The sequence below is a fragment of the Myotis nattereri genome, assembly GCF_964212035.1.
Source record: "Myotis nattereri genome assembly, chromosome: 3".
Classification (NCBI taxonomy): domain Eukaryota; kingdom Metazoa; phylum Chordata; class Mammalia; order Chiroptera; family Vespertilionidae; genus Myotis; species Myotis nattereri.
Genome location: NC_138077.1, coordinates 136,838,455 through 136,857,907, shown reverse-complemented (window position 1 = coordinate 136,857,907; position 19,453 = coordinate 136,838,455). Strand labels below are relative to the sequence as shown.

Below are 19,453 nucleotides of genomic sequence, written 5' to 3'. Positions count from 1 at the left end.
ATATTTTTAAAAGAAAAAGCAGTGATTTCTTAATGATAATAATTAATTAACCCCAATAAATGATTCGGCAAGTTATTTGCTTTTGAAGATGTAAATGTAAATATGAGGGAAATTTTTCTTTCCAAAATAATGATAGTGCTGCCCAGGTGGGTTAGTAAACCAAAATATTCCTAAACACTTGGGCCCAGCCTCCACTTTGAGCTCTCACTGCAGACTGATAACAAACTTATCATCTTACTTTTATGCTGATAGCTCTAAGTTGTCTAATTGCAAATGAGTAGTTACAAGTGTTCAACTTCTCAGGGAAATTTATTTTGATCCAGAATTAGAAACAAGGGCAAATGAATTTTCATCTAGTATGATTCTGAGACAGAGTCCAAAAAAAAAAAGATTTGATAGCATGATGAACTCTACCTCAAAACCATATGACATAGGCAGGCTTACAAGTGGATCCGTGGGGAAACTCACAAGGTTTTCCAGTTATCTACAGCTGCAGAAATTAGAAAAATCAGGGCAAGAGGATGTCAGGGTGGCAAGATACATTATTGATCTGCTCTCTGTGTTCTCAGCATGATGTAGTCCACCGGTGTCAGAAGACCTATGTTGTATGCCTCGTTCTGCCTTATCCTTGCTGTAGGGCTTAGGAAATTTAACTTCGTCTCTCTGAGTCCCAGATTCCTCTTCTGAATAATGGCACCAGTTACAGATTTTGCTTCTGATGACATCTTCGATGCTCTTCCACCTCCCCTTTCAACACAATCTTTTCCAAAATACACTGGAGCTTCCTAGAATGGCTTTCATCCCTATTGTAGTGTTCAGCGCTTTTCTGATCCATACCCAGGAGACCTGGACCAGACTAGTTCAATGTGTGCTCAGCCCCTTGTCCTAGAACTGTCTGGATCAAAGCCTTAGGCCTCAGTTTGCCCGGAAGGGACTTAAGACACGGAGATATGCTAATGTGCCGCAAACAGTATAATTCTATCTACACTAAAAGATGCTAATTGACTGTACATTTGCTATGCCCCAAGCCACGCCCTCCAGCCAATCAGAGTGACTATATGCAAATTAACCTAACCAAGATGGCGGCTGGCAGCCAAGGAGCTGGAGTAAGCAGGAGGCTTGGTTGCCCCAATGATGGAGGAAGCCAAGCTTCCCTCCTGCCCTGAGCTGGCTGTGGCCTCTGCTCATGACAACAAAGTTTCAATTCTAGAAGACAAATAAATCCCAGATACTTGCTTCCAGCCAGCCTCCACTGGGAGCTTGGGTTCCTGGGGGCCGTGGCCAGCCTGCAAACAGCCATCAACCCCTCACCCAGGACGGCCACACCCTCATGGGATGAGGGTCCCGGCTGGGGGGCTTGGCCATCCTGCAAACAGCCATCAGCCCCTCACCCAGGCTGGCCAGGCACTCCTATATAATAAAAGGGTAATATACAAACTGACCCTAACAGCAGAACAACTGGGAATGACTGGTCACTATGACACACACTGACCATCAGGGGGCAGACACTCAATGCAGAAGCTGCCCCCTGGTGGTCAGTGCACTCCCACAGGGGGAGCTCTGCTCAGCCACAAGCCAGGCTGACAGCTGCCAGTACAGTGATGGTGGTGGGAGCCTCTCCCGCCTCCTCAGCAGCACTAAGGGTGTCTGACTGCAGTTTAGGCCTGCTCCCCGCTGGCAAGTGGACATCCCTCGAGGGCTGCCGGGCTGCCAGAGGGATGTCTGATTGCCAACTTAGGCCCAATCCCCCAGGGAGAAGGCCTAAGCCAGTAGGTGGTCATCCCCTGAGGGATCCCAGACTGCGAGAGGGTACAGGTCGGGCTGAGGGACCCCCCCCCCCCCTCCGAGTGCACAAATTTTTGTGCACCAGGCCTCTAGTCCTATCTAATAAAAGAGAAACATGGTAATTAGTGTACGACCGCTAGCCTTCCCATTGGCTAATCAGGGCAATATGCAAATTAACTGCCAGCCAAGATGGTGGCCGGCAGCCAGGCAGCTTGAAACTAACATGAGGCTTGCTTGCTTCAGTGACGGAGGACTCCAACGTTCCCCGCCTGCTGCTGCAGTCCTCTGAGCTGCAACTCTAAGCAACTATGTAACAAATATAGAAGCTAAACAAACCCCAGAAACCTGCTTTAGTCCACCGGGCTTCAGCCAGCAGGATCTCAACATTGTAAGCAAAAGCCAGAAACCTACTTTCAGCAGCGGAGGTGTAAGAGCTGGAGCCAAGCCTCAAAGCTAAAGCTGGCCCAGAATAAATAAAAGAAAAAAGAAAAAAAGGAGCAGTTGGGAGCTTTAGTCACCCCCAGCTTGAAAACAGCCCTCAGCCCCTCACCCAGGCTGGCCAGGCACCCCAGTGGGGACCTCCACCCTGAAGGGTGTGTGACCAGCTGCAAACAGCCATCATCCCCTCACCCAGGCTGGCCAGGCACCCCAGTGGGGACCCCCACCCTGATCCAGGACACCCTTCAGGGCAAACCAGCTGGCACCCAGCCATGCACCAGGCCTCTACCCTATATAGTATAAGGGTAATATGCCTTCCAGCACCGGGATCAGCGGAGCCGCGAGGCCTCCCGGCACTGGGATCAGCATGACAGGGGGCAGCACCCAAACCCCCTGATCGCCCTGCGACTCTGTGTGTGACAGGGGGCGGGACCACAACCTCCCTATCCACCCTTCTCTATTCATGACAGGGGAAGGTGCCCCAACCCCCTGATTGGCCCTGCTCTGTGCCTGATAGGAGGGAGCTCCCCAACCCCCTGATTGGCCCTGCTCTGTGTGTGACGGGGTAGAGCCATAACCTCCCCATCGGCCCTGCCCTGAGTGTGAGAGTGGCGGTACCCCAACCCCCTGATCAGCCCTGCTCTGTGGGTGATAGAGGGCGGTGCCCCAACCCCCTGATGGGCCCTGCTCTGTGCATGACAAGGGGCAGCACCCCAACCCCCTGATTGGCCCTGCTCTGTGCATAACAGGGTACAGAGCCCCACCCCCTTGATGGGCCCTGCTCTGTGAGTGACAGGGGGCAGTGCCCCAACCCCCTGATGGGCCCTGCTCTGTGCATGACAAGGGGCAGCACCCCAACCCCCTGATTGGCCCTGCTCTGTGCATGACAGGGTACAGAGCCCCAACCCCCCTGATGGGCCCTGCTCTGTGAGTGACAGGGGGCAGTGCCCCAACCCCCTGATTGGCCCTGCTCTGTGCATGACAGGAGGTGGCGCCGCAACCTCCCCATCGACCCTGCCTTGAGTGTGACAGGGGATGGTGCCCCAACCCCCCAATCGGCCCTACCCTGAGCGTGACTGAGGGTGGCATCACAACCTCCTGATCAGCCCTGCTCTGTGCATGACAGGGGGCGGCGCCCCAATTCCCCAATCGGCCCTGCTCTGAGCCGCACCAGGGGCTACACCTAGGGATTGGGCCTGCCCTCTGCCACCCGGGAGCAGGCCTAAGCCAGCAGGTCATTATCGCCCGAGTGGTCCCAGACTGCAAGAGGGAACAGGCTGGGCTGAGGGACCCCCCCCCCCTCCAGAGTGCACAAATTTTTGTGCACTGGGCCTCTAGTTCAATTATAAAGGTCATTTTAATTGATTAACCATGCAGTCCTTAAATTCCCATTATGGCTTGTGCAGTAGGTAATGGGTAGGTAATGAACTTTGTCAGGCAATCCGTTCCATCTTTGAATGGCTCTTATGGTTGAGCTATAACCTAGGTCCCTGTCACTCTTCCAATTGTAGTCCAAGTGCTACTCATTGGTGCCATACAGAAGTCTAATCACACATCTGAGTAATAATTATATACATATTATTTAAAGATGTTTTTCTGGCCTCCCCCCAATTTTTTTCTATTATTTCTTACAAACATTTGCCTAACCCTTCATTGCCCTTTTTTCTTCTCCCTAAACACCTCCAGTTTTTCTAATCCTATATAATAAAAGGCTAATATGCAAATTGACTGAACTGCAGAATGACCAGTCGCTATGATGCACACTGACCACCAGGGAGCAGACACTCAACACAGGAGCTGCCCCCTGGTGGTCAGTGGGCTCCCACCCCCACAGCAGCATTAAGAACCCCTCTGGGGATGTCCACCTGAGGGATCCTGGACTTGAGATGGTGCAGGCCAGGCTGAGGGACCTCCCTGTCACACCCAGTGCACGAATGTCATGCACCAGGCCTCTAGTTTGATTATAATAACCAATAATAATGGCTATTACTAATATTCTGCTAATCTTCTGCCAACTCCTCAACAAGATTATTAGGAGTGATTTTGTGAGAATCTAATAAAGGTCCAAATACAGGCTAAGAATGAAGGTCCAAAGTTTAGCTTTTTTCCTTATCTGCAAGCTTGATACATTATCACTGAAAGAAATCAATTTTGTTTGACATGATTTGTTCTTAGTGAATCAGTGCTAGTTCCTGGTGATCACTGCTTCTTCTAGTAAATAATCCACCCCAGCATCTTGACCAGCATTTGTTTTCATTCTCTTTCGGGAAATTCCGAAATGACATCCCAGGTGTTGATGATCTTCCTTGTTCTCTGTATCTCCTCACAAATTAATGACAATGACTCCGCAATCACTTTAACATTTCTCATTTTTATCTTTTGATAAAAAGAGATGCAGGGTGGAAAACCATTTAGGTCAAAGAATAAATGCATCTAAGCATGTGTGCCTAGGGTGGACACTTCTCTCTGTGCAAACCTGCTATTTCTGAGGTTTCAGAATTCTCTTTCAAGGGAGAGTAGGGAGTTGACATAACAGCCTTTATTTTCTTGAAAAGCCAGAATCCACACGCTCTGTTCATGCATGGCCACAAAGAGCAAGAGTTATTTCCTTGTAGAATGGGTCTAGAGCAGGGGTGGGCAAACTTTTTGACTCGAGGGCCACAATGGGTTCTTAAACTGGACCAGAACAAAAGCATGGATGGAGTGTTTGTGTGAACTAATATAAATTCAAAGTAAACATCATTACATAAAAGGGTATGGTCTTTTTTTTTTTTTTAGTTTTATTCATTTCAAACGGGCCGGATCCGGCCCGCGGGCCGTAGTTTGCCCACGGCTGGTCTAGAGACTAGAGTATGTGTAGAAAAGAGAAATCATGACTAGAATCAGAGAGACAGGCAAGTAAATGAGGAATGAAATGAATGAAAATTAGAACCTGTCTTTTAAAACTCCCCAATATGCATCACCCCTAGGAAAAAAAGAGAGAGAACTATGTTTGTCTCCATATTTCTCCACTTAGGTTTGGCATAACCAGCAGTCTCTCTTCTCTGAGGGAGAGGACAAGTATCTGCTGGTCTGGATTAAGACGCATTAACAGGGGGAAGCGCATGGTCGTTGACACAGTGCTCATCCCAACACTGGGCCAAGGTTAATGAATTGATGGGGGGAAAAAGATGCTGCATAAATGTTGAAACTTACTAAGCATGAGGTCATCACTCCCAACTATTCTTTATTTTACAAGAATCTAAATTGAAGAAATCCAACCTACACTTTCATGCATAAACATTGAAAATTATTCTTATAATAGCTGGTCATACTTTTGAGGACAAACAACAGCAATTTTTAACTGTAAGATTGTAAGAGCAGGTTTGGTTCTAAAAGAGTTTTATTGAAACGGTATTGGAAGAAACTGCAATTTATTGAAGTACTGCATTGCATTTTCCTTTGTTTTTTCAACAGGTTAGTAATCTCAGAAGTAGTAATTAGCCTTGACAGAGAGTACACAGAACGGTAAGTGGATACTATGTGCAGTGGAGGGGCTCGGCAGTGCCAAGCTTTTTATTTTCAGTCGGAGCTAATTATCCTTATTATACTGCATGACTCTGTTTTTCTTGAATTATGAGTGGAAAGTGCTGAATAGAAACTTTTTTTCCAAAGTGCCCTGAACTGTGGAGGGAAATGAAAATCACAAACAATGAAAAGCTAGTTAGACAATGAGAGTGATCATCTATAAAGGGATTCTGAAGGAACTTCCCTTTTCCTGCACTATAGAAATGTAAAGTGCTTATCAGAAAATGAGCTGGGATGTTTTTGTTTTTGTTTTGCTTTGTCACAGGGATGGAGGGAAAAAGCTAGACTCAGCCTCACCCTAAAGCAAATCCCCAGGAAAAAAGATTGAAAGTTGTGAATCTTTGCACAGGACCAATAGAGTGTGTTGGGGCAGGGAGGGGCCATGTTGAGACACAGGAGTACAATGAATTTGAAATAACCTATTCATGCAGTTAAATCCACAGGCTAGACCTCTCCGTGTGAGGAAAGTTATTTGGGATCCTACCTGACCCAAATGCTACCTGTGAACTGATCTGAAAAGAGAAACTTCAGTTTTAAATCCAGTTACTATGCAATCCTTTATCTCTCCTTTTCCTCTTCTCCATGGCCACCCGCACCCCCCCCCCCCATTATAGTGATGCATATGAGCAAAATTCCACAGATGGTGCATGCTTTTATGAGCTCAGTCCTGAAATTTGGTTTGAAATTTCCCCAGTGTCCTCTGTGCTTCTGTCTTTGCAACAGATGCACTTAAATGTTAGCAATTTATTTGCAGCCTGTGCTACAACCAGAGCTAAAGAGGAGAGAGCAAGGACTGTCAGAGGAGAAGCTGAGCTACCAGCACAGCATGATGATCCATGATCACAACTGCTGCACGAGCCGGAGGAGAGCTGGTTCCTGCGGGCACTGCCAGTGAGCCGCAGAAAAATCAATTTTTCCTCCCCTCCAGTTCAAGTCTGTTCCATGAATAAGACATTAAATCCAATTATCCTCAAGGAGCTTCTTTGCTTTCTTTAGCTTATCATGCTTAGTATTCCCACATGACAACATCTCTTTTTCGGTCGTTAGCATTTAGCAGGCCTCCAGCTTCTGGAGGGACAGGATGTAAGCAGTTCATGAGAGCCCAGGAAGAGGAGGGTTATTTTTAAGGACACCCAAGTTCTGTAAGGTGACACCATCTAAGAATACAGCATTGGTTCCAGGGTAACATGAGTCAACCCTTTTATTTGGTATGTCAACAGTTACATGCTCATTTAGCTGCACTGAAATATTCTTGAACAGAAAGTTATGGGCTTTCTGTGTGGGTTTAGAAATGTCAGCCAAATAAGCAGACAATGAACAAGAGCACAATGTTTTCTTCCTCTGATGCAACCATCATACGTGAGATTAGGAGATGATACGCCGTTTCCCAAATAGGGGCACGCACTGGGAAAACATAATTCAGGCTGGTCACATGTACTGGAGAAGCAACTTTGGTTGTTTAACTAAGATAAAATCCCATGTATGCTTGGTATTTATTACACAGGTCAGATATGCCTCTGCCAGATCCTGTCCCCAGCTCTATGGAATTGGGAAGCTCATGACCTTATCTCCAAGGTTCACAGCCTTCCTTCCTTGATACAAAGTTCATCTTGTCACCTTCTTAATAGTTTCAGGTCATCTTTCCTACAAAACTCTTCATTAAAATGAAAACAAGCTAATGTCACTAAGCCTGAGTTTTAAATTATGGTTATTCCCAACTAATCTGGTTGAATTTGAAGTTCCTTTAACAGCTGACACTGCAATTCAGACGTTGCCATTTATTTCCTGGGTGACGCAGGCAAGTGCTTTAAATCTAATCCTCAACTCTCTCAATCCAAATGGAGACACCGATAGGACTAATTTCAAAGTTTTTTAAACCAATGCACTAGAATATGGAAAACAATCCTTCAGCAAGAGACTAAACTGGTACCCAGCTTCAAAACACACTCAAATTGGGCCATGATGGCTGCATGACCTGTTTGATCTCTTATGGCCTGGTTGGTGATTACAAGGTTTTAGAGAAATCAATCAATCAATCCTCCCAGTGAAAATTACTTTTTTTTAAAAATTCCACGCAGATGGCATCCTTTCACTCTAATTCTCTCAAATGAGAGAGAAGAAGGATCACCAATGACAAATGGCAGTTCCTGAAGCAACACCAAGAGCTGCTTCCCGCTCAGGAGAACGCTGGGCCTCCTCTTCGTGGTTTCGGTGCTCTGCACAGTCAGAGAAACTTCTCTAATAACGAACTATAGAAACGATCCCTGAAAGCATTTTTCAAAGGAATTAAATTGGATAATTTACAAAAAACTTAGCACTATTCCTGGCATACTATAAACTTGTAACAAAAGTTTGTTGTTATTTATAACTAGAGGCCCAGCACGCGATTGAAATCGTGTGAGGAGGCGCCTTGCCCCCCTCCCCCCCCCCTCCCGCCCCCTGTGTGAGGAGGCACCCGGTGGGGAGCCGGTACTGGCTCCTGAGGCACTAGCGCCAGCCAGGCCAGCCACAGCATTGTGTTCGCTGGGGTGGGGGCAGGCGCTCCTGTGTGTTGTGTCTCCACTGCAGCCTGCCCCCAGCCCCAGCCTCCCCGCAGCTGCTAGGGTGGGGGCTGCACACAGTCCCCTCCTGCCCATCTGCACGCAGCTCCTCCTGAGCACTCGTGATGCTTGGCTAATTAGCATATTCCTTGTTTATATATATAGATGATAATAGTTATTGTTATTTTATATGCATCATGGTCATTTAAAACACAACAACATGCATTGCATAATATCATCTATTTAATAAAGAGCCAGGGTCATAACCACCGTTACCACCCAAAGGCTTGACCAGACCGGAAGTCATTGCTGGGTTGCTGTGGTGACCCAGCACTGACTGGGGCTACTGCGGGCACCCTGACCAAACACTGACTGCCTAGGGGGCTGTGGATCAGGCCTGGAGACAGGCCTGCAGAGAGAGAGGCAGGGTCTGATCTGTAGCCTCTGTGGCAGCCTTTGATCAGAACTTGCCTCTCTTTCTCTCCAGGCCTGGCAACAGCCACACCTCTGTTTCTCCCCAGGCCCCGTTGATAGGCCCAGAGATGTTGACTGGCATAGAAACTGACCAATCAGAACCAAATCTGGATGAATGTAAGGAGCCAATGGCTGTATGGAGGCAGAGCTTTTGACACTGACTGGAAAAAAACTGACCAATCAGAACCAAATTGGCAGGCAGAGGAGGGCAGTTGGGGGCAAGATCAGGCCTGCAGGAAAGGGCAGTTGGGAGCGATTAGGCAGGCAGAGGCAGTTAGGGGTGATCAGGCTGGCAGGGGAGAACAGTTAGGGGTGAGATCAGGCCAGCAGGGGAGAGTCATTGGGGGAGAGATCAGGATGGCAGGGGAGGGCAGTTGGGGGTGATATCAGGCTGACAGGGGAGGGCAGTTAGAGGTGATCAGGCAGGTAGAGGCAGTGGGGGGTGAGATCAGGCCGACAGGGGATGGCAGTTAGGGGTGATCAGGCAGGCAGGCAGAGAGGTTAGAGGTGATCAGGCAGGCAGGCAGAGGGGTTAGGGGCAATCAGGCAGGCAGGCAGGTGAGTGGTTAGGAGCCAGTGGTCCCAGATTGTGAGAGGGTGTCCGACAGTGGTTGGATATCCCCCGAGGGGTCCCCAATTGGAGTGGGTGCAGGCTGGGCTGAGGGAACCCCTTCCCTTTGTGCACGAATTTCATGCACTGGGCCTCTAGTCCTATATAATAAAAGGGTAATATGCAAATTGACCCTAACAGCACAACAACTGGTCGCTATGATGCACACTGACCACCAGGGGGCAGATGCTCAACACAGAATCTGCCTCCTGGTGGTCAGTGTGCTTCCGCAGGGGGAGCTCTGCTCAACCACAAGCTGGGCTGACAGCTGTGAGCGCAATAGCAGTGGCGGGAGCCTCTCCTGCCTCCATGGCAGTACTAAGGGTGTCCATGGGGAACAGACCTAAGCTGGCAGCTGGACATCCCCTGAGGGGTCCCGGGATGCCAGAGGGATGCTTGATTGCCAGCTTAGGCCCGATCCCCTGGGGAGCAGGCCTAAGCTGGCAGGTGGGCATTCCTTGAGGGAATTTTCATGCACCAGGCCTCTAGTACTATCATAATATCATATATAATATAGTATACTCCCAAATTATAAAAATACAATAGACATTCGGTTACAATCATCAGTCCTTCACAGAGCTCTTAACATTTGCAAAATGTTAAGTAGAGAATATCAATGTGAAATGAGCTTCAAACAGAGAATATTTCTAAGATCCAGTTCTGATCATATCACTGATCTGCTTAAGCCCATCAATGACCCCATTACTCTTAGGACAAAACTCAAATGTCTTGTGACTTTGTAAGGCCCTACATGACTAGTCATTTCTTGCCTGCCTGTTGTGGTGCCTCAACACCACCTCTTAAGCATGGACTCTCCTCTGTCTGCAGTATTCTTCCCTTCCCCAGCCACTTCCTTAGCCAACACCTACACACCCTTCAGGATCCCACTTCAATAGCACTTCCTCCTGAGTTGGTGTCCCTCTGGTCTGATCCTACAGCATCCTGGAGGGTTGTTCGTTGTTTTTTCTGACAAAGAATTCTTTACACTTGCCTCTTTTCTTCTCCCGCACTAGCCCGAAAGCTCTGTAAGGGACTGTGAGAGTTGAATTCATCCCACTGCATTACAGTATTTATGTACTTGTGATTCATTTACATAACAAATTCTGAATCTCTACATCTGCATTGTTCAATCCTCCATCCTCCATAATGTGGGCACAAAGTTCAAACAGATTAGTAATTTCAAATTAGATTTAGCCTAATACACACATACCATACTACTCAGACTGGCTTATTCTAGTACTGTATAAATCATTAGGAAATTCTAGGTGGAGGTCAAGGTTTGAAATATCTGCCAATAACTTTATGTAAGTCAGTGTTTACTATTAACCACGATGTCTTTGTGAGCGGCACTAATGAGAGACAATCTGGTGAGAGGGGTGGAAGACTTATCCTAATGCTACATTGCAAGTGCACTGCTTATTTATTCACTTGGGTGGATTGGGAGGACAATGAAGCCCCTGCCACCAAGCCATCTGGGTGTCCCCACCAGGCTGTGCCTCCGCCCTGGCCCTCTTTGCCCTGCTGAAATCATTGGCTGGCTTTGAGATTTGGCAGTGTTGGCCTATCAGACTTCCCACCCTCACTTCCCAATTAAGTGTGGGAATCCAGCTTCCTGAAAATTCCAAAACATGGGACAAAGAGAGCTGGACCTCTGTGCAGATTTTGCAAGACTGCCCACCCTCAGAGGGGGTCCTAGGTTGTAGGCATCCTGGCAGATGGAACAGCTCCCTGCTCAACTGCAACACCTGAAATTCAGATGTTCGGATTCAGGGAATAAGGCTTTGTGTTACTTGTTGACATTTATGAGCTCTCCTCATGCTTAAATCTCCCTGCAAATTGTATCTCTTATGCCGAAATAACTCTGCCTAGGTTTATAGCCTGCTCAGAAGAGTAACTCCTGACATTATTAGATTTTTAAACAGCTGAAATGGAGTGCTCAGAGATTTATATCCATAGACATTTAAAGATTTTGTTAAATATATTCCTCAACTAGAAAAATGAGAGGCACCAATTTTGTTTATGCTCTTAATTTATTGTTTGCTTGGCTAAAAGTCAGGTTGCCATCAACTGAAGGAATAAAACATGAGTCAATGGCTAAGAAAACTTAAAAAGGCTTAGATATAGCTGCTTTTAGCTTTCTGAATCGCTGGTGCCCACTTAAAATAACAGATGCACTATTATTTCCCTGGTGTTACACAAATGCTCCGAGCAGGGGAAAGCTGACCTTCTCATACTCACAAACAATTTTAGCTCAATTATGACCCCACATTGTAAATGCTACGATCTGCTGGTGGCTTTTTGCTATAATTATTTTGCTTCTGTGGTTGAAGCTGCTATAAAATCAGTGAATGGAGGATGAAGGCACACCTTTCTAAAAACATGTGGAGTCTGGTAATTTCTCCAATAGATTAATTATATTCATGTGTCAACATAGTTATTATAAGGATATGATAGAATGAATAGGAATAAAATGCATCTGCCTATGTAACTGTTGGATTCTGCCGTAGGGAGAAAGTGGCCTGGTTTCTCTGTTTTCTAATTTTTTATCTCCAGTCTGTCAGAGGCAATGATCATGTCGTTACAGTTGAAATGCTCTTCACTGTCAGACAGACTAGCAGAAAAGCCATGTACTAGTACATCCCCAAATACCGCCATCAGGGAGCATTCATGCCAGCGAGAAAGGTCTAGAAAATGGCGTTAGAAGAAAGGTTAAGGAGATAGTGTTGATGTCATTAGCAGGCTTACGGAGACACAAGCTATTCCTGATCTAGTCTCGATGATCTTACTCTTCTTCCCAGTGCCCATGTTGGGCCACCACACAGGACTTGAAGAGTGTGGCTGGCCTGTAAAGTTGGCCGTTTCTAGGTAGTAACACAGAATGCCCTTTCTCTTGCCAACAGCAGCAGACAAGGTCTGTGTGCTGGAGGAGAACACCAGTCACCTCGGTGACTTGAGTCAAGTGCCTCTAGGTGTCTGAGTGGACTCACGAAAGTTCAGGGGATGCCCCGGTGGCATGCACTCCTTCCTTCCCTCCACAAAGAGGCGTTTTCTATTTCTTCAGTTACTTTTCTTCGTGACATTTTTGTGCTTTGTTCTGCCTTTCTCTTCCTTTTTAAAAAAAATTTTAATTTTATGGTGACAAGAATACTCAACGTGATATTTAAGGGCAAATACTGGATTGTTAACTATAGGCACGATGTTGTGCAGTCCACCCTCAGAGCTTTCTCATCTTGCTTTACTAAAATTTTATGCTGTCAGGACAGGCCACCCCCAGTGCCCCACAATGGCATAGTGATTACTTCGAATTAAAGCTACTTGACAAGCAGCCGGTGGGCATGCTGCCCTCCCTTGTCTCCTTGACTACAGGAAATAAATCTCCCCTGTGAAAGGTGCCCTCCTTCACCCAGGGGAGCTGAGAAAGATACCTTTATCACTAGAGTTAAGGGACCCAGGGCTGGGAAGCTTGTATTAACAAACCTTGTACTTCTTTACTAATTTACTACCTAGACCATAACTTTGCTTGGATTCCCCACCAATGAACATCCAAAATTATGTTTCTTTGTCCTGTCAAATCTTCACAAATGTATTGTTTCTTTATCTAAAAAGTATACAAATGATACTCCTCTGAGTGTCATTTATGATCTCTATGTGCATGTATTATATTGGGTTTCCTTCTGTTAATCTGGTTTTATGTCAATTTTATTATTAGTTCAGCCATTAGAACTCAAAAGGGGGAATTTCCCCTTTCCTGACAATACCCATTGATTAGCAGCCCCCTCTTTTATATTTTGAAAATAGTTTTATTGATTTCAGAGAGAGGAAGGGAGAGGGGGCGATAGCGACATTAATGATGAGAGAGAATCATTGATTGGCTGCCTCCTGCATGCCCCCTACTGGGGATCAAGCCTGAAACCTGGGCATGTGCCTTGACCAGGAATTGAACCTCCTGGTTCATAGGTCAACACTCAACTACTGAGCCACACTGGCCAGGTGCAGCTCCCTCTTTTAAATGCCTCCTTACCCCTAGCAGCCACTGTTCTGCTCTCTGCTTCTCTGAGTTGGAATATTTTAGGTGCCTCATGTAAATGGAATCATGCAGTTATTTGTTTTTCTGTGACTAGCTTTCCTCCTTTTTCTGACTTAACAACCATCTTAAGACCTTGGATTAGAGAGGTGGTCACAGACAGTTGAGTTCAGAAGCACAAGATGCACTTGGACAGTGGTTTCACCTGGGGCGTTGGATTTTGCATTATTGTTGAAGACACATATCACCACCTCCTGAAGCAGCTATGCCAGCAAGCACACCAGGTCTCGCTGACCCATTATTGGGCCATGACTGGCGTCTTTGGACCTGAAAGCCAAGGTTGACGATAAAATTATTAAGGACTTCCCTTATTCTCTAAATGGCTGCTTTATTAACTATAAAATAGCTCTGTGACACGTCTGATGGTTGGGTCAAGCACAGACCTCTTCTCAGCTTTGCAGAAACACGGGCTCCATTACATGAGGACTTCATTATTTATCTTCATAGTCTGAGAAAAAAGAGGACTTATTTTTGAATGTTTTGATTGAGCAATGGTTTTTTACAGAAGTTCCAGATTTACTTTAAGATTTTGAGGTAAAATAAAAAAATTTACATGAGAATTTTGCTTTGGTTTTGTAATTTTTCCAGTGGGAATTATTTTAATTGATAGAGCCAAGAGCCTCAGTTAATTATAACTGTTGACCTGTGTGGTGTTGAATGGGTGTGAGTAGGAAGTTGTTTTGACTTTTACTCTATATGCAGCTCACTAAAGTCAGGACAAATAAACTCAAAGTTAAGTTATAAACATTTTGAACTGCAATAATGTGAAATTTTCAAAATTAATGTACAGAAACATATATTACAAAAATTAAATTATCTTTTTTAATAGTACTGCAGATTTAACTTTAAAAACCACTGTGCTTTTTTAAAAATTGAGATATAATTAACATGTAACATTTTATTAGTTTCAGCATTCAACATAATGATTCAATATTTGTACATATTGCAGAATGATCACCACAGAAAGTCTAGTTAACATCTGTCACCATACATGTTACAAATTTTTTTTCTTGTGATAATGACTTTTAAGGTCTACTTTCTTAGCAACTTTCAAATATGCAATACAGTGTTAATAACTATAGTCACCATGCTGTACATTGCATTCCCATTACTTATTTATTTACTAACTGGAACTTTGTACCTTTTGACCTCCTTTACTCATTTCATCCAAATTATCTTTTTTTTAAAATATATATATATATATATATATATATATATATATATATATATATTTTATTGATTTTTTACAGAGAAGAAGGGAGAGGGATAGAGAGTTAGAAACATCGATGAGAGAGAAACACTGATCAGCTGCCTCCTGCACACTCCCTACTGGGGCTGTGCCCGCAACCAAGGTACATGCCCTTGACCAGAATCGAACCTGAGACCCTTCAGTCCGCAGGCCATCACTCTATCCACTGAGCCAAACCAGTTAGGGCGATCTTTTTATTTTTTTATTGATTAGGGTATTAGATAAGTGTCCTTATCCCCCCATTGCCCCCCTCTCCCACTCATGCCCTCACCACCCTGGTGTCTGTGTCCATTGATTAGGCTTATATGCATTCACACAAGTCCTTTGGTTGACCTCTCCCCCTTACTCCCACCCTCCCCTACCTTCCCTCTGAGATTTGACAGTATGATCAATGCTTCTGTGTCTCTGGATCTGTTTTTGTTCATCAGTTTATGTTGTTCATCATATTCCATAAATGAGTGAGATCATGTGACATTTATCTTTCTCTGACTGGCTTATTTCACTTTAAAGTGTGCTTTTTCTAGAGTCTGGGTACAATGTAGGCTATTACAAATCTTGTAATAACACTAACATGGTTCTTGCACACATTTTTAAGTACTGAGTAAAGTAATCTTATGGTCTCACATCATCACAGAAAATTAGCTGCGTCCCTGAGGGGAAGGGTATTATAATTTCCTCCTCCGTGTGGTGTGTCCTTGGACATAATCCTAGAAGGCATTTCTAAAGGTACTTAGCACTAATTAGCACTTTCTATAAAGATCTTCATTTGTGGAAATACTTACAGGGGGTCGGGCATCTCTTAAAAGGGTGTTGAATATTCTTTAGTAGCTCATAGAAAAATATTGACTGCCTTTTAAAAATAACTTTCATTTTAAAAAATCAACAGTGGGGACATTTACAAAAATTTCTGAGGAATAAGTGTACTTTCCAGAAAATTCCTTGTGTAAGTTTATTAACCACACTGGCAAAAGAACTGGACTCAGATCTAAGGGACCTATGCTCCAGTCCTTGTTTCACCAAGAACTGGTTGTGACATGGGAGACCAACTGGGGCCTGATTTTCTTTAATATTTTCCCTTCCCAATGGGGTTATTGTAACAATAAAATGAGAGGGTTGATGTGAAGCACTTTGAAATGCTGAAATCACTGAGTAAATGCAATACCTATTGTAGAAATAATTCAGACTCCGAAATGTCTGAGGTCATTGAAAAATAAATATTTGATTAGTGGTAAAAATAATATGCCTAGAAAGGTCAGGCAATATGTTCTATGGGTGTACATGTTCTCTTTTTAAAATATAGATTCTTGATTTGTTATTTTTTGACAGTTGGGCATCTCTCTAATTCCCCCAGAACCTCTTAAAGAAAAATGTTTGGTGTTTCTGATGTTAACTTTAGTCAATTCCTTAAGTCATATGGGCCTAAATATTGAAGCAGGACCTTTTTCCAGAAATTCCACTTAGTGAGACACTTTCCAATCCTATAATGGATTTCTAGACTTGGCTTTTTTTAAAAAATTACATAAGCAACATATTATTTTAGAAATTTGAAAAATAAAGAAAAAGAAAATAAAATTACCCATAACCTCATAATGTCTTTAAAAAGTTACCTAAATCAATAAGTCCGAAACCCCTCTTCATGCCACCCATCCCAATCCTCAGAGACAATCACTGTTTTCCCCAGGAGTCTACGGATCCTTTCAAACTTATCCAAATGCTGCCAACTCATCAACAGGGCACCCATACATGAAAGATAATAATTAAATCCAATTAGTTGATAGTCTTCCAACTTTCTATTTTATGAAACCATAGCTTTACACATTTATAAAAAATTTTGTTCACTTGAAGCTTTATTTTAGTTAACAGCTTATTAACTTGATTTACAACTTTTGTGCATGTCCACAGATGGTAAGTGGCCTCTATTTGTGCTCTGGCCCCAGACTCCACAAACTTTAGGGGTAGGATCTGCATCAGGGAGCCTGTTACAGCCTGTGCTCCCTAGTCCCCTGGCTCCACCTAGCCCAACAGAACCCCTGAGTCACCATCTCTCACTCCTGTTAACTCCCAATCCTGGTCCTTCCTGGAAATTACTGATAGGAGCAGGGGAGGTGGGGGATGGGGGGGAGGGAGAGACAGTGGGTAGAAGACTCAAAGGAAGTAGAGCAAAGAGGAGAAAGTGAAAAGAAGGGAAAGTGATCTAATAGTACATTTTATTCCTGTCCTAATAGTTATGACACTATAGTATGAGGTGTTTGCTTGTTTTTTTTGTTTGTTTGTTTTTTTACTTATCCATTTCTGCATGAGACTATAAGCTTTGAGGACATAGCTTGGTCATATTCCAGGTGTAGAATAGGTATTTAAAGAATAGCTATTGTCCTTTTGATTCTCTGAGTAGCACCATGGCTGTAGGCAAGAACAAGCGCCTTATGAAAGGCAGCAAAAAGTGAGTCAAGAAAGTGGTTGATCCATTTTCTAAGGACCATTGGTGTGATGTGAAAACACCAGCTATCCTATCTAATAAAAGAGAAACATGGTAATTGGCATACGACCGCTACCCTTCCCATTGGCTAATCAGCGAGATATGCAAATTAACTGCCAGCCAAGATGGTGGCTGGCAGCCAGGCAGCTTGAAACTAACATGAGGCTTGCTTGCTTCAGTGACGTAGGACTACAACGTTCCCCACCTGCCTTGCCGGCCTCTGAGCTTGCAGTTTAAGAAACATTGTAACAAATATAGAAGCTAAACAAAACCCCAGAAACCTGCTTTCAGCGAGACCGGGATCTCAGAGCTAGAGTTATACATTGTTTCGATTATAGAACCGAAAAAAGCCAGGTACCTTCTTTCAGCAGCAGAGCTCTCAGAGCTGGAGCCAGAGCTAAAGCTGGCCCAGAATAAAAAAAAAAAAAAAAAAAAAAAAAAAAAAGGAGCAGTTGGGAGCTTCAGCCCTCAGCCCCTCACCCAGACTGGCCAGGCAACCCAGTGGGGACCCCCACCCTGAAGGGTGTGTGACCAGCTGCAAACAGCCATCATCCCCTCACCCAGGCTGGCCAGGCACCCCAGTGGGGACCCCCACCCTGATCCAGGACACCCGTCAGGGCAAACCAGCCAGCCCTACCCATGCACCAGGCCTCTATCCTATATAGTAAAAGGGTAATATGCCTCCCAGCACTGGGATTAGCATGACAGGGGGCAGCGCCCAAACCCCCTGATCACCCTGCGACTCTGTGTGTGACAGGGGGCAGGGCCACAACCTCCCTATCCACCCTGCTCTGTTCATGACAGGGGAAGGCGCCCCAACCCCCTGATCAGCCATGCTCTGTGCCTGATAGGGGGGAGCTCCCAACCCCCTGATTGACCCTGCTCTGTGCATGACAGGGTACTGAGCCACAACACCCCTGATGGGCCCTGCTCTGTGTGTGACAGGGGGCAGCGCCCCAACCCCCTGATTGGTCCTGCTCTGTGCATGACAGGGTACAGAGCCCCAACCCCCCTGATGGGCCCTGCTCTGTGCGTGACAGGGGGTGGCGCCGCAACCTCCCCATCTACCCTGCCTTGAGTGTGACAGGGGGTGGAGCCCCAACCCCCCAATCGGCCCTACCCTGAGCGTGACTGAGGGTGGCATCGCAACCTCCCAATCTGCCCTGCTCTGTGCATGACAGGGAAGGCGCCCCAACTCCCCAATCGGCCATACTCTGAGCCGGACCAGGGGCTGAACCTAGGGATTGGGCCTGCCCTCTGCCACCCGGGAGCAGGCCTAAGCCAGCAGGTCGTTATCTCCCGAGGGGTCCCAGACTGCGAGAGGGCACAGGCCGGGCTGAGGGACCCCCTCTTCCCCCTGAGTTCACAAATTTTTGTGCACCGGGCCTCTAGTGTTCAATATAAGAAAGATTGGGGAAACACTGGTCACCAGTATTCAAGGAACCAAAATCGCATCTGATGGTCTTCATGATTTTGAAGCGAGCCTAACTGATCTGCAGAATGATGAAGTTGCATTTAGAAAATTCAAGCTAATTACTGAGGATGTCCATGGCATGGATCTTACCGTGACAAAATGTGCTCCATGGTCAAAAAATGGCAGACCATGATTGAAGCTCATGTTGACGTCAAGACACCAATGTTTATTTGCTTTGTCTATTCTGTGTTGGTTTTACTAAAAGAACACAACAATCAGATTCAGAAGCCTCTATGCTCACCTTCAACAAGTCTGCCAAATCCAGAAGATTTGGGCATCATGTCCGAGAGGTGCAGACAAGCTGGTTCCAGCGAGCATTGAAAGACACAGGAAGACTGGCCAATCTATTTATCTGCTCTATGATGCATTTGTTAGAAAAGTCAAAATGCTGGAGAAGCCCAAGTTTGAACTGGGAAATCTCATGGAGCTTCAGGGTAAAGATAGCAGTTCTGAAAAAGCTATCAGGGATGAGACAGGTACTAAAGTTGAACAAGCTATGGATATGAGCCCCAAACCCAAGAATCTGTTTAAAATTCAGATAAAATGGTGACAAAAAAAAATCCTACCTGTAAAATAAAAAACACACAAAAAACAATAGCTAAACAAACAAGCAAGCAAATGAGAGTCCTGAAATCCTAAAGTGGAAATACAGAATTACTAAGTATCTCATACAGTGACAATTCTAAAAAGAGATCTTTAAAACATTATGAGTAAGATACCTATGGCCACCTCTTTTCAAATGCATATCCTTCATTA

General features: G+C 45.1%; 1 pseudogene across 1 annotated transcript; it reads left to right on the top strand.

Annotated features, from left to right (window-relative positions):
• The first annotated feature begins 17,125 nt into the window (after positions 1-17,125).
• Positions 17,126-19,228, top strand: LOC308516578 (small ribosomal subunit protein eS1-like; annotated as a pseudogene). Its single transcript has 2 exons — positions 17,126-17,252; positions 18,616-19,228. The product of its transcript is annotated as a small ribosomal subunit protein eS1-like (transcript).
• Positions 19,229-19,453: the final 225 nt, after the last annotated feature.